General features: G+C 39.0%; 1 pseudogene; it reads left to right on the top strand.

Annotated features, from left to right (window-relative positions):
• Window positions 1-101, top strand: LOC111560332 (annotated as a pseudogene).
• Window positions 102-19,725: the final 19,624 nt, after the last annotated feature.

Here is a 19,725-nt window from a genome sequence, read left to right on the forward strand (position 1 = left end):
GCTTGTTTTGGTAGATTATATACTAGAATAGGAACCATGCAGAGATTAGTGTGACCCTTGCTAAGGATGACACGCAGATTTGTGAAGCATTCCCTACTTTTCAGTTATGCAAGATGAATTTTATACCTCAGTAAAGCTGAAAAAAAAAGTCCAAGCCTAAATTTTCTATTAACAAGGCTTGCCCTTAATGAATTGTGACAGTGAAATAATCCTTTTGACATGGGGCAATTACTGTGGCCGTAAACATAGACTCATGGCAGATGTTGACTTCAGAGGCTACTGAGCTGATAAGCGAACATTTTTGGGCTTTGTTTATGTGCACAATAGGCACTTTCTGCATGCTCCACACCCTGCCTCCTAGCAAAGTGCATCTGCTGCAGAACTCTGTCTTCCCTCTTAACCTATCTTTCTACTTTTGAACTTCAATAGGGTTGGGTCGTCACTGGCTCCGTCTACTTCCTTGTTGTGCTGAGATGTGGATAAACAGGAACCTCTCCCTGGAATTATGAGGATGTTCCAAAGGGCCTCCAGGTGGAAAGCATTTGGCCTTGACATCACATAGAAAAGAAGGGAGAGGTTGGAAAGACAATAATCCTAGAATCAAGGGATTTTAAAAATAGGAGAAAGGATTTCTTAATCTTCTATGATTCAACCAAAAACCTATCAACATATATGTGGTTTTCAGGATAAGGATCTCAATATCAGAAATGGAAAACTCAAGGTTGGCTGTGTATGAGCTCTGAAGTTTGGGGAACTTCTTTGCTAACCCTTTTTTCCTTAATGACATTTACAGAAGTAGAAGAAATGTACTTCCTTCTAAGAAAAGCAAGCATAGCAAGATATCAACTTTTCTATAGGAATCAGTCAATTCTATTTTTCTTCTTCTAATTGCCCCAGATTCGTAAATAACTGACTTCTAAACTGTCCAAGTCATGGTCTGGATTAAGCAGTTTTCATTGTCTCCATCGAACATACAATCTTGCTTAAGTGGAGGATCATGCCTTACTTGTAGTACTCAAATGGTGTAAGTTAAGGCTTCCCCCCCCCCCCAAAAGAGGGATGTTAATATAGGAAAGTCTGCCACTCTGGTTTGCAAAATTTACACAAACTCCAACTTTCAAGAGCTAGTCTATGGGGAAAGGCTGTTTACTTTTCATCTTTGCATTTTCTAGGGTATCTTTGAGCATAGAGTCTTACACATGTAATTTTTCATCAGTAAAACAATAGATACAAACAATAAATATTGAACTGAGGAGTGTAATCAAAGGAAAACCTTTCATTAATTTTGAGACCAGGAGGCAGAAAGAAAGAAAGAAGAAAGAAAGAAAGAAAGAAAGAAAGAAAGAAAGAAAGAAAGAAAGAAAAATGTTACAAACCTTACTGATTATTTTTCTTCCTTACTTTAACTATTTGCCTTAATCTTAGTAGAAAGATCCCCCAATATCTCAGCTTTATCTTCTAGGAAGACTATATACAGGCATCATAGAACGTAGATACTCCCTTTTGCCTTGGAATATTTATCCTTCTGCAATGTTATAGGAAAAGCTTAAGATCATAGGCTGACCTAAGAAAAATGAATGCCTGGGGCACCTGGGTGGCTCAGTCATTTGAGCATCCTATTTTGGCTCAGTTCATGATCTCACAGTTCAAGAGTTCAAGACCTGCATTGGGCTCTCTGCTGACAGCATGGAGCCTGCTTGGGATTCTCTGTCACCCTTTTTGTCTACCCATTCCCTACTGTCTCTCTCTTTCTCTCAAAATAACTAAACTTAAAAAAAATAAAAATAATTTATTCTTTTGGCAAATATTTCTAATGCATAATTCACTTTGACTGCCTTGATGTATGCAAGCCTCTGTTGGGTGATGTAAGTGAATATTTTCAATTTGCTTTTCAGGAGGAATAGCAAAATAGATGTGTCTACCATAGTTTTCCTAAAGCAAAGTCTCCAATTGCATATGTGCCACACTAGGCAAATTTTCTATAAGGGCATATGCCACATGTTGGAATTTTTGCCAGTTAGTTTCTATGTATCATTTAACATTTGTCATGCCTAATGAGAGTTTGTGTGTGCACAAATGGATGTGTCAAGACCATTTGCTAATTAATCCATTAAAAAAATTGTTATACTGCCTTTTCAAAAAAGGAGAGGATAAGGCATAAACTATTAATGCGTGTGCCTTTCCTGTGACAATAAAGAGCATATCTTATAGTATTTTAAAATCCAGGTAATGCTATAAAATTAATATCTAAGTAGCAAGAGAACAGGTGAGAGAGAGTTTTCAGGTAAGACAGCCTTGGTTTGCTTTTTTCCTTTCTTTAAGCAAGACTTATTAACTACTTGCCTGGCCTCTAACTGTGGTTGATTGAGAGGAAAGGACATCTTTCCATGATTACAATGTCATCCTACTCCTTTTTAAGTAGATTGAAATGATCCCGGAATCATTTTCTTGCTCTCCTATTTCTTGGTTATCACTGGCCTCATTTAATTTTACCCATTAGTTTTCCTTCATGATCTCTGTGCCTGAAGCAGCAACCCACACTTCAGCTGCCAAAGTCAGTTTGCCGTAGTTTGCCAAAGAGGGTGGCCCTTTTAAGTTGTGCACCAAGTCTATAAAAGTGCCCTCATGGGCTATGGTGATAACCGATAACTTTAAGGTTATCTTGTTTCCTCTTTCTTCAGCTTTTCTATTTGTTTTTTTTTTTTTTTTTTTTTTTGCATACTCTCTAAAGTTATACATTGAAAAAATCTGAGAAGATGGAAAAGAAAAACCAAGAAAATTAGAATGTATATCAATTAGTTAAAGCAAACAAACACAGGCTGTATAGAAAATAAAAACAGGAATCATTTCAAAATATCATTGGATTCATGTTTTCTCACTATCCTCTTCCTCCTTCTCCATCTCACTTCCTCCTCCCATATTTCTTCTTTCTCCTTCTTGCGGTAATTTCTAAGATAACCAAGGAGCAAGAGTATGCAGTTACAAACATTCTAATCCTAAAATGAACATATATGCTCGCCCTCTCTCTTCACCTTGATAGAAAGAAAGATAGATAAGCAGATCAGTATATATACACGCTTGCATGGGAATGTATATCACATATTCTAGATTAGATTAAGGCATAAGGTATAAGACCATAGTGTTAGTTTTGCACATTAGGAAGTAGCTCTAGGAATAAATATTTGTTGCATGAATAAATGAATGAACCAATAGTTTACCGAGTGCCAGATTCTGTGCTTTCCTTTACATGGATAATCTCAGTGAGTTCTCACAATGCAAAGGTTGGGAAACAGAGACTACTGTTGACCTTATGGCAAGACCTAGGTCACAGATCCATGGACTCAGGAGAGAGACGGTGAGGCCTGAATTCACAACAGTACCTACTGTCATGGTATTAGGCATGGGCTCAGATTTTGTGGAATAAAGTTGATCAGAAATCCTCAGTTTAATTATGCATTCCATGCACTTAAGCTTGGGATTTGTTACATTGTATTGTGGTACAATATGCTGATCCAATATTTCAGATATTCCCTACGAATACTGGGAAAAGAGTGAAGGGAGAGAATATTTTATTTGTCAATATTCCAAGGAACTATTTGATTTAGAGAGATTCATGAAAGAGCTCAGAGTTTCCAGTCCACCACTTGACTAATGAAATACTTACCTCTGACTATAGCTGAAGTTCAAGTCTCTCAGATTGATCAGCAGTGTTTTCGGAGATAAGAAGAGTTTTCCCTTAATTAATTGATATTTATGCATCTATTAGGTATCTTTTCTTCACTGCACATACCTTGAGCTGTTTAATACTAGTAGATTAATTTGAAATAATCCCATCCATGGACTGAGCTAAACTCAGTAAGTTATGATTCAGTATTAAAGGATAGGATGGCACCTGGGAATAAACGACTGAGTCATAGAGCCTGTAAGACTACACAGTGCTGGGAACAAAACACAGGTGATGGCCAGCAGGGAGGAGAGAGGCAAGGCAAAAGGAATTAAGAAAAGGAAGAAATCTGTTTGAAAACTGACACCTTGGACCTTGAAATACAGCCAGCAATACATTGATATCTACGAACACTGGGGGTCTAGGGCTGAGATTAAAGACATAGGTACCGTCTGACAGACCTACTCTGATTTCTAGCTATGGGGTTTTCTCTGGTTTTCACTCAGTGCCCATCCTCCTTAGAGTCTTTTGTACTTCCAATGTCTTTCTCCCCATAAAGCCCATAGTTTCTCTGACACTCCTTTCCAGAAACTGGGTGCTCACCTTCAGAGTTGGAGTTCCCACTAGCTGAGAATTCACTGAGATAGTCAGTGCCCCCTGGATTTCTGTGTATTGCCTACTGACTGACTACCTTCCTGCTATCTCGTCCTGTCCATCTTCTGTCACATTTTTCTCACCTGGGATTTGACTGCTTCTTGTCATAATTCTTCCCATCTAGAGTGTTCTACTTTGCTTTTCTGAGCAGACCCCATTAATGCTAAATCTGCCCTTACAGGCCTTTAGGCAGAGCTGGTGCTAGACCTGTATTTTGAACTGTCCCTATGGTTAAAAAAATATCCTGGTTTTCATTCATCTGTTCATGCATCAAACTTTATTTATTTACTTATTTATTTATTTATAATGTTTTTAAATGTTCATTTATTTATTTTGAGAGAGAAAGAAAGAGAGAGAGAGAGAGCATGCGCAAGTGGGGAAGGGGCAGAGAGAGAGGGAGAGAGACTCCCAAGCAGTCTCCACGCTGCCATGGCAGAGCCAGAAGTGGGTCTCGAACACACAAACTGTGAGATCATGACCTGAGATGAAACCAAGAGTTGGATTTTTATTTACTTATTTATTTATTCAAAAAAAATTTTTTTAAATGTTTATTTAGTTTTGAGACACAGAGAGCACGAGCAGGGGAGGGGCAGAGAGAGAGGGAGACGCAGAATCCTAAACAGGCTCCAGGCTCTTAGCTGTCAGCACAGAGCCTGACATGGGGCTCAAACTCACAAACTACGAGATCATGACCTGAGCTGAAGTTGGACACTTAACCAACTGAGCCACCCAGGTGCCCCAAGAGTTGTATTTTTAGCCGACTGAACTACCCAGGCACCCCATCAAATATCATTTAAAGTTTTTTTCTTTCTTTCTTTCTTTCTTTCTTTCTTTCTTTCTTTCTTTCTTTTTTTGTTTTTGTTTTGAAAGAGAGGGTGAGAGAGAGAGAGAGAGAGAGAGAGAGAGCAGGGGAGGGACAGAGAGAAAGGGAGACACAGAATTTGAAGCAGGCTCCAGGCTCTGAGCTGTCAGCCCAGAGCCTAATGCGGGGCTCAGATTCACAACTGAAATCATGACCCGAGCCGAAGTCAGATGCTTAGCCGACTGAGCCACCCAGGTGCCCCTCAAATATTTATATTCCTACTATGTGTTGAGCATTGTCTTAGGTATTTAAGATATAATGACAGAAATAACCATAGACGGACACAGGAACTCTCACATATTGTTCCCGGGAGTATAAATTGGTAAAAGACATTGGGAAGCAATTTGGCAATATTTTGCAAAGTTGCATCTGGACACTCCCTATTATCCAGCTATTTCCTGTCTCAGTTTGTACTTCTAAAACCTCTTCTTTCTCAAACCAAACCAAAACAAAAAACTCTTATTTCTCTACATTTGCTTCACATGTTTCTCTTTCATTTATAACATATAGATTATATAAAATTTATAATTAGCGGACATTGTACCTAATTACTTCTCACAATTACAAAGTGAATTAAAAAGTTATTCCTTGGGGGACGCCTTGGTGGCTCAGTCTGTTAAGTGTTTGACTCTTGGTTTCGGCTCAGGTCATGATCTTGAGGTTTGTGAGTTCAAGCCCCATGTTGGGCTTTGCACTGACAGCATGGATCCTGCTTGGGATTCTCTGTCTCTCCTTCTCTCTTTGCTCTTCCATTGCGTGTGCTCTCTCTCTCTCTCTCTCCCTCTCTCAAAATAAATAAATAAACTTAAAATCTTATTCCTTGTATAATGATGTTCAGTGGGAGATCCAACTCTTGTCTTTACAAGGTTCTTTCCAAAAAAAAGATGCCCACCCCAGTTCCCCATTACATCTGAGCTCAGGTAGTTCAACTCCTAAGTTCTCAGTCTTCAACTGCAGCACAGCGGATCCTTCCAAATGCAAATACAACAGCACAAATTGTGCATTGTTAATTCTTTAAAATACAGAATTATATACAATTTTATTATCTATATGCTGAAAATATTCACATGGATTACATATTTGTGAAAACAGAGGAAAGTAGAAGGTTTAAGATGTGCTCTCAAGGTGTGACCCACATTTAAAAGAGTGCTACTCCATAGCCATTAAAAAAAATGTCACCCCCCTCCCCCTCCCCGCTCCATTTCCTGTTGCCAAAGAAAAACTGCTTAATTTCTGCTCTATTTAAAGCCAAAGCATGCCTTCACATGCAGATCAGACTGAGCGATAAACAAATGAGAAAGTGAAGAGGTGACCGGGAGATGACCCCTCCAGAACTTGTGCAACACACATCTCCAGCTTCATGAGCTCATCACTACAAACTGAGGTTACATTTCTGTGTCTAGATGAACATGGCTAAAGACTCTGTCTATCTGATTATCAGATACTGGCACCTGTTTGTCTACCACACTGTTTGGAGAGATTCCAGGGTACTGCCTTCCATGTGGCTAGGAGCTCTGCTAAGGTCAGGTTCCTACCCCCAGCCTTCCCATCCTGCTGGCTCACAGGATGTTTGCCACCTTTCTGCTCCTGATTTTTATCAGACTGCCACTCTGCCTCTAACTACCACTGACATTGCTTGCCCAGCTGCTGAGTGGTGACACTGTTCCGGTAATTCTCCATAAGATGCTTGAACCCCTGCTGGGGCTTGGCAAGGCTTGGGAGGCAGAGGAATTGCAACTTGAATGTTGACAGAAGTCTAGCTAGTAACGGAGGAGTGTGAAGACTGTATGGTATAAGAAAAGTGGCCATGACAGGGGCGCCTGGGTGGCTCAGTCGGTTAAGTGTCTGACTTCGGCTCAGGTCAGGATCTCACAGCTGGTGAGTTCGAGCACACGCTGGGCTCTGTGCTGACACTTCAGAGCCTGGAAACTGCTTCAAATTCTGTGTCTCCCTTTCTCTCTGCCCCTCCCCTGCTCACACTCTGTCTTCCTCTGTCTCTCAAAATTAAACATTAAAAAAAATGAAAAAAACCAAGATAACAAAAGTGGCCATGACAATTGACTTAAATGTCAACAAATAATAGACAATGTGAGAGTGCTGGTGAACCGGACAGCACACGCTCCCTCGAAGAAGAGAAGCTGCTGTAACAAAGACCTAGTTTTGCCAGACCTGATTTTGCAAGAAAACTAATAATTAAAATTTTTTTAATGTTAATTTATTTTTGAAGGAGAGAGAGACAGGGTGTGAACGGGGTGGGGTGCGGAGGGGCAGAGAGAGAGGGAGACACCGAATCCTAAACAGGCTCCAGGCTCTGAGCTGTCAGCACAGAGCCCGACACGGGGCTCGAACCCATGAACTATGAGATCATGACCCCGAGCCGAAGTCAGACACTTAACCGACTGAGCCACCCAGGCACCCCTGAAATTAATATTTTTAAGTAAAACTTTTCTTCTCAACAGTGGCACTTGATTCTTTTATTTTTTATATGACACTGCCATGGCCAAACGCAACATCTCTGTGGACCGCAATAGGACTGTGGGCCACTGACTTATATATCACTGGCAAATAGCTGCTATTATACGTAGCTGCTCTTCGAACCCATAGCCCAACTACATTTCCAAGTCCCTGCATAGCAACCATCAGATTTCCACATGGCATGCATGAGTCAACACACACATGTGAGGGAGAACATGTGAGGGAGAATTCCATTCTTATCAGAGGAAAACCCACATCCTTTCCGCTAATGGAATCCGGCTCAACCAACTACTTAAAACAGTCACATGGTTTGTCCGATTCCATCTCAAATAACACTGTAAAGGAAAGGGTTACGTTATAATCCTGATGCTACTGTACCAAATTCAATACAGTTTTCCTTAGTCTTACCTTCAGGATGAGGCAAGGAAAAGTTCTAAGTGCACATATAATACAATTTCATCTCTTACCCTCCTGGAGACTGAAGCACCTTGAATAGAGATTATAAACACAGCTTTGAGGAATAAAACAGCAACTTTCAGGTTTAAGAGAAAGTGTCTTCAGCTCTGTGGAGGCAGCCTTGGTAGACATCAAATTTATAATACTGAGCAAAACACTTACGCCCAATGTCAGGCCTCTGTGCTGGGGGACTACTTCTCTACATTCAGGACTCTCCTCAAGAATAATGGAAAGCTATTTGTTTGCAAGTGTAAAAGGCCCACCTAATTTCCACACCATGCAGGAAAACCGCATGTCACTTTTTCTCCTTGGAAGCTTCTCCTGCTTCAAAATTTACAGTTTACTTTCCACTAGATAGTTCAGGAACTCCAACTGAAGGCAAAGCAAATCTAAAGGAAGAACAATTCAGCCACAGAAGCAGAAACAAGCAGAATCCCAAGGTCTACTATCAGCAGTAAGAAACAACATCACACTGGGGAGAAGGTGAGAGGCCACCTCTAGTTTTTGGATAACCCAAAAGGTGGACATCCATTGTGGAGAAGACACATAAGGTACACTGGAATTACCTAACTAATGTCTATTCTGATTGCATGGTCACTAGAGAATATTCTGATGGTTTGATTTTTCCAGTAGATTTGCCTACCAGAAAAGAATGTGCTGGTCAGGCCAAACTAAAAATTATGGTCCATTTAGCTAGATTGACAATATTTCTCATTGGAAACTAACAAATTTCCTGGTTATGTACTTTATTTATTTATTTATTTATTTAACTATTTTTTAAATGCTTATTTATTTTTGGGGGAGAGAGAGAGAGAGAGAGAGAGCGCGCGTGCGCACTAGTGGGGGTGGGGCAGAGAGAGAGAGAAGGAGACAGAATCAAAAGTAGGCTCCAGGCTCTGAACTGTCAGCAAAGAGCTAGAGGCGGGGCTTGAACTCAATGACTGGGAGATTATGACTTGAGTCGAAGTAGAATGCTTAACCAACTGAGCCACCCAGGTGCCCATCTGGCTATATACTTTAGTTACACAAATACATGACTATGTGGTATAAACACATTGGGAGTGCTTTACGTATTTTCCATACTCATATATTTGATAACCTGATTTAATTTTTTTAATGTTTTTATTTATTTTTGAGACAGAGAGCATGAGCAGGGGAGGGGCAGAGAGAGAGGGGGACACAGAATCCGAAGCAGGCTCCAGGCTCTGAGCTGTCAGCACGGAGCCTGACATGGAGCTCGAACTCACAGAATGTACAATCATGACATGAGCTGAAGTCGGATGCTTAATCGACTGAGCCACCCATGCGCCCCGATAACTTGATTTTAAATAGGCATTCAGATAGCAACATGGGTAAATTAAAGTATCACCTGGTGCATTCAACTCATTTTTAACTTTTCTTTATTCATGGACTGGAAAATGAATTTTTGTTTCTATTTCTCAAATTATTTTTCAAGGTTAAATGAATTTATATTTCTTTATCTGCAGAACTTGCACTGCTGTTAACAGGGGGAAGTGGAGAAAACTCAAACAAATCTTTTGACAGCCTACTATTGTTTTGGCTTTTTAAATATATTGTGTCATTTGTTTTGCCCAATAACAGGTAAAACAGATATTTTCCTCATTTTATTAAAATAGGTGTAGGCATGTTTACATGGCCCAAGACTGGTCCTGGGTCACAGAACTAGTGAATTACAGGACTAAGATTTAAATTTAAAGAGGCTAGAGGACTCTTTAATTTCTTTTATTATTGACACATTGTAGCCTCAAACTCTAACATAACATATAATCTTGTATGTTTCTAAAAGTTTTAATTTGCTCTAAACAAGGTTTAAATGGTATCTGGATGAGCCGGATTGGGATAAGCCTTGTCTCAAGTCTGGTAGATATGTGGGATTGTAGAAGGATGGGCTTTCGAGATATGGGACTCAGGGCAGAGACATGAGACTCCACATAAATTTAAAACCTATGTCATTCTAGGGGCCCCTGGGTGGCTCAGTCAGTTGAGGCTCCAACTTTGGCTCAGGTTATGATCTCGTGGTTCATGAGTTTGAGCCCCTAGTAGGACTCTGCACTGACAGCTCAGAGCCTGCAGCCTGCTTCAGATTCTGTGTCTCCCTCTTTATCTGCATCTCCCCTGCTCGTGCTCTCTCTCTCTCAAAAATAAATAAACATTAAAAAAATATTTTAAAAAACTCTACATCATTCTTTGTGAGGCAGTAGGAAGAACAGGTAGAAAATAAGTGTGTGACAAAGGAACAAATTGAGTGTAGCTTCTAAAGAATTGAATTAGTTGCAGGGAAACTAGCAAACACATTTATCCATAGCAGGCAATTGGCAGGGGGCCTAAGGACAGGATCAGCTGCATATTATATCTGAAATATGGTTAAAACTTGTTTGATACTTAACATTAAGCTAAACTCATACAGAACTAGAAAACAAGACCATTAAATTCCCAGTTATTGTTTTCTCTGAAAATGGTTTGTTTACTTGATAACTTGACTAACTATAGAATTTCAGGCTTGAAGGTTTTTCACTCAATATTTTGTTCATTTTTTCACTGTAAGCAAAATGTTGATGCAAAGTCTGTTTTTATTGTCCTGTAAGGAATCTATCTTTTCTCTCAAGTGGCCTCAGGATTCTCCTCTTTCACTTTATATTCTAAGATTTCACTATCTCTTCTCTGTATTTTTAATTTTGTATGGCCCCTGCTGACTCTTTGTGAGGTTTCATGTCCTTGTGCAGTTCTGGAAAATTCTAGATGATTCTGTCCTGAAATATTTCTTCTACTAAATTCTCTCTAAATCTAGGGAAGGAAGTTATACTTGATAGGGTAACTTAATAACTGGTCTGGGTTTAAATTCTCCCCATTCCTCTTTGTGCCGCTAGCCCTCAAGAACATTGCCCTGTTTCTCTGCAGTAAGTGCCCATATTCATCTTTCTTGCCTGGAGGTAGATACTGCCATTTCTTATGCAGGATGGGGAGGAAGGAGATATGCATGGGTTGACCTGCCTGGCTCTTGCTTCTGTGGTACTCCAACTAATCATCCTACCAATTGTTTCTCAGTCTAGCTCCTTCTCCTGGATTTCATCATCTCTATTCATGGAACATGAATCATATATCATATGATATATCATATATCATAGGTAGATTAAACTATAGTTTGAAAATATAATCCTTCATTAAATGATGATAGAGAAGTAATGAAGGCAAACCAAGAGATTATGGTTGATATATTAAAGTAGTTGAATTTTGGGGCGCCTGGGTGGCGCAGTCGGTTAAGCGTCCGACTTCAGCCAGGTCACGATCTCGCGGTCTGTGAGTTCGAGCCCCGCATCAGGCTCTGGGCTGATGGCTCAGAGCCTGGAGCCTGTTTCTGATTCTGTGTCTCCCTCTCTCTCTGCCCCTCCCCCGTTCATGCTCTGTCTCTCTCTGTCCCAAAAATAAATAAACGTTGAAAAAAAAATTTTAAAAATAAAGTAGTTGAATTTTAACCTTATTAGTCATGACTATGGGACAGAGATGGGGGAAGCATTCATTTAGATTTTAAGTTATTTATTTACAGCTTGATAATACTATTCTGTTATTTTTCCTAATGTCTAAACATTAGGATTTAGGGGAAAGAATAGTTTTCTTCATGCCAAATAACAGTCCTAAGAGGCCAAGGTTTTTTTTGTTTTCAAAAATAGTATTTTTAAAGTTATTAATAGAATGGACTCATCATTAAAACACTTCTTTTTAACTGTAGGTATTTGGCATGGAGAGCTTAGCTGTGTTCAACTTTGTTGATTTGCTCCTGCATTTGTGAAATTTATTTCTCAGTTCTTAAATATCAAAAGCAAATCAGAAATAAATTCTGGGAGTGCCTGAGTGGCTCATTTGGTTAAGCGTCTGACTTTGACTCAGGTCATGATCTCACAGTTCATGAGTTTGAGCCCTGCATCGGGCTCTGTGCTGACAGCTCAGAGCCTGGAGCCTGTTTCCAATTCTGTGTCTCCCTCTCTCTCTGCTCTCCCCCACTCACACTCTGTCTTTCTCTCACAAATAAATAAACATTAAAAAAAAAGAAAGAAAGAAATATGGGTCACCTGGGTGCCTCAGTCAGTTAAGCATTGGAATTTGGCTCAGGTCATGATCTCGCAGTTTGTGAGTTCAAGCCCCACATTGGGCTCTGTGCTGACAGCTCAGAGCCTGGAGCCTGCTTTGGATTCTGTGTCTCCCTCTCTCTCTGCCCCTAACCTGCTCTCACTCTGTCTCTGTCTCTGTCTCTCTCAAAAATTAATAAACATTAAAGAAAAATAAACTCAGCATATACATGTATTTTGAGTTTTTATTAACTGAATATGTGTTTGACTGGAAGAGGCTTATTTTTTAAAAATAAATAGTATTTGTATGGTGCCTATCCTCATAGTTATTATTTTAAACCCAACTACATATCCTGCTATAACTCAGATCTTTTAACCTCTCAAAGTAATGAAAAATAAAAACTTATCATGTGACTGACTATCTTAAATCTTTAAGTATATCATGCCTTAAACAAAATGTCTCCTACTGGGAAGAAAAATTAACTTTTTTTTTTTCCGGTTTGATATCAAGAACTGACAAACAATATGGAATATGGAGAATATACATAGGGAGTTCTCAGAAAAAAATCCTTAGGGATTTACATTTTTTTGTTTTGAATATTTTTTCTTTTTTTAAAAAATGTTTGTTATTTTTGAGAAAGAAAGAGAGAGAGAGTGGGTGTGGGACAGAGGGAACGTGAGACAGAGTATCCAAAGTTGGCACTGTGCTGATAGCAGAGAGCTCGATGCGGGGCTTGAACTCATGAACCATGAGGTCATGGCCTGAGCCAAAGTTGGATGCTTAATCAACTGAGCCATGCAGGCATCCCTATGTTTTGAATATTTTGATAAATAGCCCGAGGAAAGGTCCTCAGTTCTCAGACTGGTTTATAAAAGAGAACACTCATTGTCACTATGCTTCCATGAGCATTTATAGAAAGTCCTGTTCAATGGGATCTACCTTTTTCTTACATACAAACCTAAGTTCAAGCATGCTTCTCTATTACTTGGAACCTGATCCCCCATGGTTCTCAGGAATACTGCCCTGTTGCATCATTAGTCCTTTCTTCATTCCTTTAACTAATTTCTCACTTGCTCCTTATCCTCATATCTGATAGAGAGTTTCTAAAATATTGACATATTTGTCAGACCTACTTTTGTCCTCAGCATACTCCCAAACCAACTTTTGCATCACAGATCTACTGCTGTGCCTCCCCATTGGCTTAGACCAACTGGAGGCCAGAGGACATAAGAATCCATTAATGGTGTCTATATGGGTCAGCCTCCCAGGACAAAGAGTAGGGTAAAGAAAGGTAGAAGGAGGGTAGAGGGAAAACAGCACAGAGGGGCAATTAAAGGCACACCAAAGGCAGAGTAACTATAATAAAATATCTCATTTAGAGAGAAGAAATGGAAGAATGTGATCTCTTGTTAAGAGTATGCACTATAAAATCCATAAGAAATATAATTCCATTGCCCAGACCTTATTATATTGTAGGATTAATTTTCTAGTCTACTCATAGAGATTAGATAGATATTTTAAAAATTGTGTTTGACTCTCCCAATACATTCCTCGTTATTCTCCATTGAATAGCAGCACTCTGGTTTGAAAAATTGACCTTAGCTCAATGAGTGAGCCTAACTGGTATAAGGAGAATCACAGGGAGGGGAGAAGATAGGGTCAAGATTCTTATCTCCTGGCTTCCTCTCTGCAAGTTTGCCTTCTGTGTCCCTCACTGAAGGCCACTGATCATCTCAAGCCAAATCACTCTACATGACTCTCTCCTTTGGTAACTTCTGGTATAGGGGTCATAGCTCAACTGCTAAAAAATTCCAGGTTCCTACATCTTACCTTGTAATTCACACATCCATTCCTTAGTAAATAGTTCCTTTGTAAATACTCCTCCTTGAAGTTAACCTATTTAATTGTGCTATCTATTTCTTCTTGGGACCCTAATTGAAGAATAGGAAAACTCATCATCTAACCCATGGCTGACATGAGTCTGACTCAACTGTACTGAAGGAGATTGTACAGAAAGCTTGAACTTGAAGAACAGTTACCACAGGACCTTGTGAAGGTCAAATAGACAGGATTTAGTACAAATTCCCATTGGGAATGAGGTGGGTGTTTTGGGTGGCACATGGGTTGTGCTTGGTGAAGATATTTTTGGAGCGATAGGTATGTCTTTGGATATGTGCTAAGCAATTAAAGAGTAGATTGTAGTGAATATTCACTGTTGTTCTATTTTATGCCAATAAATTTAATTTTCTAATCATAAAATAATCTGAATTAGGACCCTTGCCAATTCAGCAGCACTATTTTATTAGAACAAAGGAGATGAATAGGACATAAATTAGCCTGTCTGTTCGTGAAATCCAAAATAGCGGGAGTATTTGAGATTTTGACAAACCACCTCAAATTAAAGGCAAATAACCAGGGAAGTGGCACAAGTGCAAATTTAGTAGAGTACTGATATTTGCAATAGTTATGGCTTAACGATGTTCTTTTAATCATGATACAGTATTTGATATGACTAGTTGACTATTCACACACAAATTATTGCCCCTTTTCACACTTTCTATACCCATATTAGGGGTCCTTGATAACAGATAAGAATGTTATAGCTCAAAGAAATTATTATCTATTCTTTTTAGATTATCCTAGTCCTAATCTGGTAATACAATGCCCTTTTTGAGAAGATTGCATCCAGTCAAAGGATAGCTGGTTAACATGACATATCAAATTTAAAAACTCTTAAATGGGACCTTCTCAAAACCTACCTTTCCCTACAACAGCCGGAGTTTCTTTGGGGAGCACTATTTTCTGACACTTCTGAATGATGCATGAATATGCTGGGAAAACAGTCCTAACAAATCTCTTGCCACTGAACTCTACCTTTGCCTGGAGCTCAGCGAGGAGGAACTTTGCATGGCATCCCGCGTGAGGTGGCAGAATTGCTGTAGTATCAGGTTATAGGAACGTTTTCCTTAATGAAACGTGGTGCAGAGAACAAAATGGAGTCTCTCATGTCAAGCAGGAGCCTGTGTCAAGCAGGGACTGTGTCAAGTGATGATGCAAGCAAAGGTACTGCAGCTATGATACATCGCTGGGATCAGCATCAGCTGACACCCAGAACTGGTAACAAGCAGAAGCAAAGGAGGTTGGTAGGGGGCCCAAGACCGATTTAACTCCTTTTTAAAAGGGAAAGATTTTTGCAGCAAACTGTCAGACTCTTCAGACATGACCCCTCTATGTCTGACCACTTAAAAGAAGCAACTGTGCCTGAAGACTCTGCTGGATTGATCTCCAAACAGAACTGAGATCCTTCACCGCTTGAACATAATAAGCAGGAAATTCCGAGAGCTGATCCGGACTTAGACCTGGTCTTTATTTCAACTGTGCACCCATAGACTGACTTCTAGTTTGGTTTGTTAACTTCCTACACCCTTCTGTTGTCTTGTTTGTTGCGTGGTTTGTCTTATGTTCTTTTCTGTGTGATTAAACCAAGTTTAATCACATGGTGAAAGGTCATTGAGTTTGGAATCCTGAACCTGCTTTATAATTGTGATTGACTTTGCTTTGTGATTGAATAAAGCTGATGTTGTGGAAAGACACTACTCGTGTGTGTGCCTTCATAGCCTGCTCATGACAGGTGGAAACGAAGACAATGCCAAATGAAACTTTCCATGGATTCACAAGAAAGAACTGCTATCTTGGTGTCAAATCTTGAACTTAGATAAAATAATTTTGAACATACAGCTGCTATTTTATTATAGTGGCCATTCAACAGATGGGCAGTTTGCCTTCAAAAAGGATACTGATATTGAGACCATGTCTTTAATGGAGTCACTGCTAGGGAACCTCATGCATTTAGCAGTACAAGAAGATTGCATAATACACTTTGGAGATGTTGGCAAGGTACAGGTACACAATGGAGTACACACAATGGAGTACTACACAGGCACTCAAAATGATGCTGAGGAATTGAATTTACCGATACAGACAGATGTTCATGATTCATCCTTAAGCAGAAAAAAGACTAAACTGCATGCTGTCAGGATAGTTCCAGCAGCAAGTAACAGAGCATCCAATTCAAAATGAATTCAAAATGATATATTTGTTTTTATAGCTAAAATTATTAGATTTATTCATTCAATTCATCAAGCACAGATGTAGGACACACTTCAGGGTTGGTGGATTCAGTGACCCAATAATGTTATCAAGGAACCAGGTGGTTTTACTTTGCACTGTCATCCAAATTATGCATCATCCTACAACTGATTCTCCAAATATGAGATAGATTCCAGGTGCAATTAAGAATTGCTTGCTTCCTCATTCATATTCAGATAGAGAAGTAAAGAATGGCTTTCATTTGCTGTAAATACTGGAAGAGGTACTTTTCTAGAAGTCTCTAGCAACCGTTTCCTCATATATCATTGGCTAGAATTACATCATTTGCTGGTAAAGGGACTGTGATTCTCTTTAGATCAGTCAGGCTCACACACTGAGTTAAGTAAGGTTGATTTCCGAAACCAGAGTGCTGCTATTCAATGGAGAGTAAGGTAGAATGAGTTTGGAGAGTCAAACACAATTTTTAAAATATCCATATAATTTCTATCTATGAGTAGCTAGAAAATTAATGCTAAAATATGGTAGTGTCTGAACAATAAAATTATATTTCTTATAGATTTAAAAAAATTATCTATCTCTATGTATAGATAGTCTAGAAAAATAATACTACAAAATGGTGGTATCTGGGTGATGGAATTGTCTTTTTGTGCATTTTATTCCTTTTGCTTATTGGCACATTAATTTATAACTAAGCACCTTAGTCTCTTTACATTTTTAGTATGAGAACTTTCAAATAAATAAAAGAATAAAGGAAATAGTATAATGAAGCCTCAGAGTATCTATTACCTAGTTTCAACAATGATCAATTTGTGGCAAATCTTGTTTTATGGATTGCTTTGTAATTGTTTGTAAGAAACACTTGATTTTAGTTTAAAAAAGTTAGGATCTAGTCACCTATTTAACATTTTCTCTAATTCATACAATTCACCTTTATGCAAATCAGAAAAACCAAGCTATGGATAGCCCAATACTGTTCTTGTAAATTGCTCAAGATCCCTCTTGAATTGGGCCCAATGTATCTGAAAGTTTGGTTTTGTTTAGCATCTTACCCTACCTATGCTTCTCAGAAATTTGTACTGCTGGATCCCCAATATGAGGGGGAAAAGCATATGCCTCTAGGAACCTGGGCATACAAATGAAGTGTCTCACTGAAAGCTAGAGCTATTTTGAAATCTCATTTTTATTTGTAAAATCCATGAATATTGGCATTTCACTCTCTATATATTTAACAGAAATAGAATGTTTTAATTTACTCACCATTGAATAAATCTGACATAGTAGGAAGTTGGTCCATGTTGGTCTTATGGCTTCCTGTCCTCCAAGGCACCCTGACAAATACTCCTGTGAACACAAGGTCCTCAGTTTGAGAGGCACAGCCTAGGATTTCTTTTCATTTAAGACTCTGATTCTGCCATTAGATTTTTGTTTTCTTGACTGTGAAACTCCATCTTTTTAAGGACTTTGGCTTGAATTAAGTCCTCTTGGTTTTTCAACCACAGGCCTCCTCAGTTAGTGTGTCCTTTCCTGGGAAGTAATCCTCAGTTGCCAGCCCTATTGACTCCTGTCCTGGCCAGGCCTGATCCAGTACCCCACAAGAGGATGTTGGGGCCATAAACCACAAACAATGCAACACTCATTCATTTAATAGATTTTTGTCGAGTGCCACCTATGGGTCCAGCACTTGGGCAGGCCTTGGGAATACTGTGGTTAAACACAATCCTGTCTTTAAGGAGCCTACACTGTCATGGGGACACGGATGTACAGACAGTTACAAAGTGGGCTAAGAAGTACAACATTATGTGAAGTACTGCGTCCTATGAAGCACAGAGCAGGGTCCCTTAAGTGGCTCAGGAATGTCTTCCAAGAATGCAATGTAGTATAATGACAGGAAAGACAAGGAAGGGAGTGGCTAGGTGGTAATTTTCTATATCTGAAAGAAAACTTAGTCTTATACAACCATACAAAATGTTTTCTGAGAAGTAAAGGGATTGTAAAAAAAAGAATTCAATATGGGAACTTATTTCCAGGGTTACTGATTACGCTGAACCAACAAGAAGGGACTGGCACAAAGAGTTTGATCACTTAGGGGTGTGGGTTAGGAAAAAAAAATGTATTTCTTTCAGATTGAGCCTTTTTTTGGGTGAACTGTAGTTCAGTTATACAGTTATAACTGTAGTGTGTATTTTATCCAAGTCTCAGTACTTTTGCTCATGAACTTTCTTTGTTATCCTGGTGAAATCTTCATTATTTGTGAGTTTTTGGCTTTCTGTAAAATCTCTGCCAAACAGAATCAATTGCCCCGTTGTCTCCCTTCCCTTAGCCCTTGTTTCCATACCGCACATGGAGCATCTTCATTTGCCTCTCCTGCTATGTCTTCCTGCCAGTGGAAAGCAATTGGTCATTCCACCTCTAACCTCAGAACTCAGTATAGCACTTAGATACAATAGATATTTTAACAAATATATGGATTAAATATATTTAAATTTTATTTTATTTTCATAGTCTACTGATTATTTTGATCATTTTATCATTAAAAGTCTATACTATCTCAGGATCCAGAAATTTTAGGTTTATTTTCTCTTTCTTGTTTCTCAATACAAGAATGAGGTATTGGTGGTGACATTGGCATTTGTTCTGAAATTGTCTTGATTGGGTGAATATGATGTGAGACTCATTTCCTACTGAGTAATTCAGCAACAATCATTCCCAATCAATGGTGAGCTCCTTTAAGGTGGAGAGAGAGGGATAGGCCTCATCCACACACAGTGGATCAAGGCTGGGTAATAAAACTGAAAGAGAAAACAGATGAAGAAAGGCCTGTGCCTACCCTTTCCAGGCCCTCTATGGATGTATAGCCCTGCACCTCAAATTACTTAGGCAAAAGACTGTTTGATGTTTAGACTTTTATTTTCCAACTTTAGCCCTCCTTTCTTTTCCATTTCAGGTATATATCAGACACAAAAATACTATAAGTTGACTCTTGACACTGGATATTCACCTTGAAATATTTTCAGACCATGAAAAAAATGGCACATCCATTCTGACAGCCTGTTTGGGGGTTCCAGTTTTAATAATTTACATCCCATACTTCCAGAAATTCTACACATAGGGCAGGGTCTCATTATCATTTGTGTGTTTTGTTTTAACTTTATTAGGCCCAAACAAACTAAGAGTCACTAATAGGTAGAAAAACATATTACTATAGTATATTAGGATTTGGGTTCGTAACAGGAAGTTGTGGCTTCCAGAGATCAAAATAGCCTTGTTTGTGACATTAAAAGGAAATCAAAAGAGTTGTTCATCTTAGGTCAGGTTTTAAACAAGTAGAACAACATATTTTATGATAATATTTCTGGTCATTCTGTAAATACTTTTGGGTGAGTCTGCTGTTCTAGGCATTATGCTAGATGCTTTGAAG

Source organism: Felis catus, chromosome B1, assembly GCF_018350175.1.
Source record: "Felis catus isolate Fca126 chromosome B1, F.catus_Fca126_mat1.0, whole genome shotgun sequence".
Taxonomy (NCBI): domain Eukaryota; kingdom Metazoa; phylum Chordata; class Mammalia; order Carnivora; family Felidae; genus Felis; species Felis catus.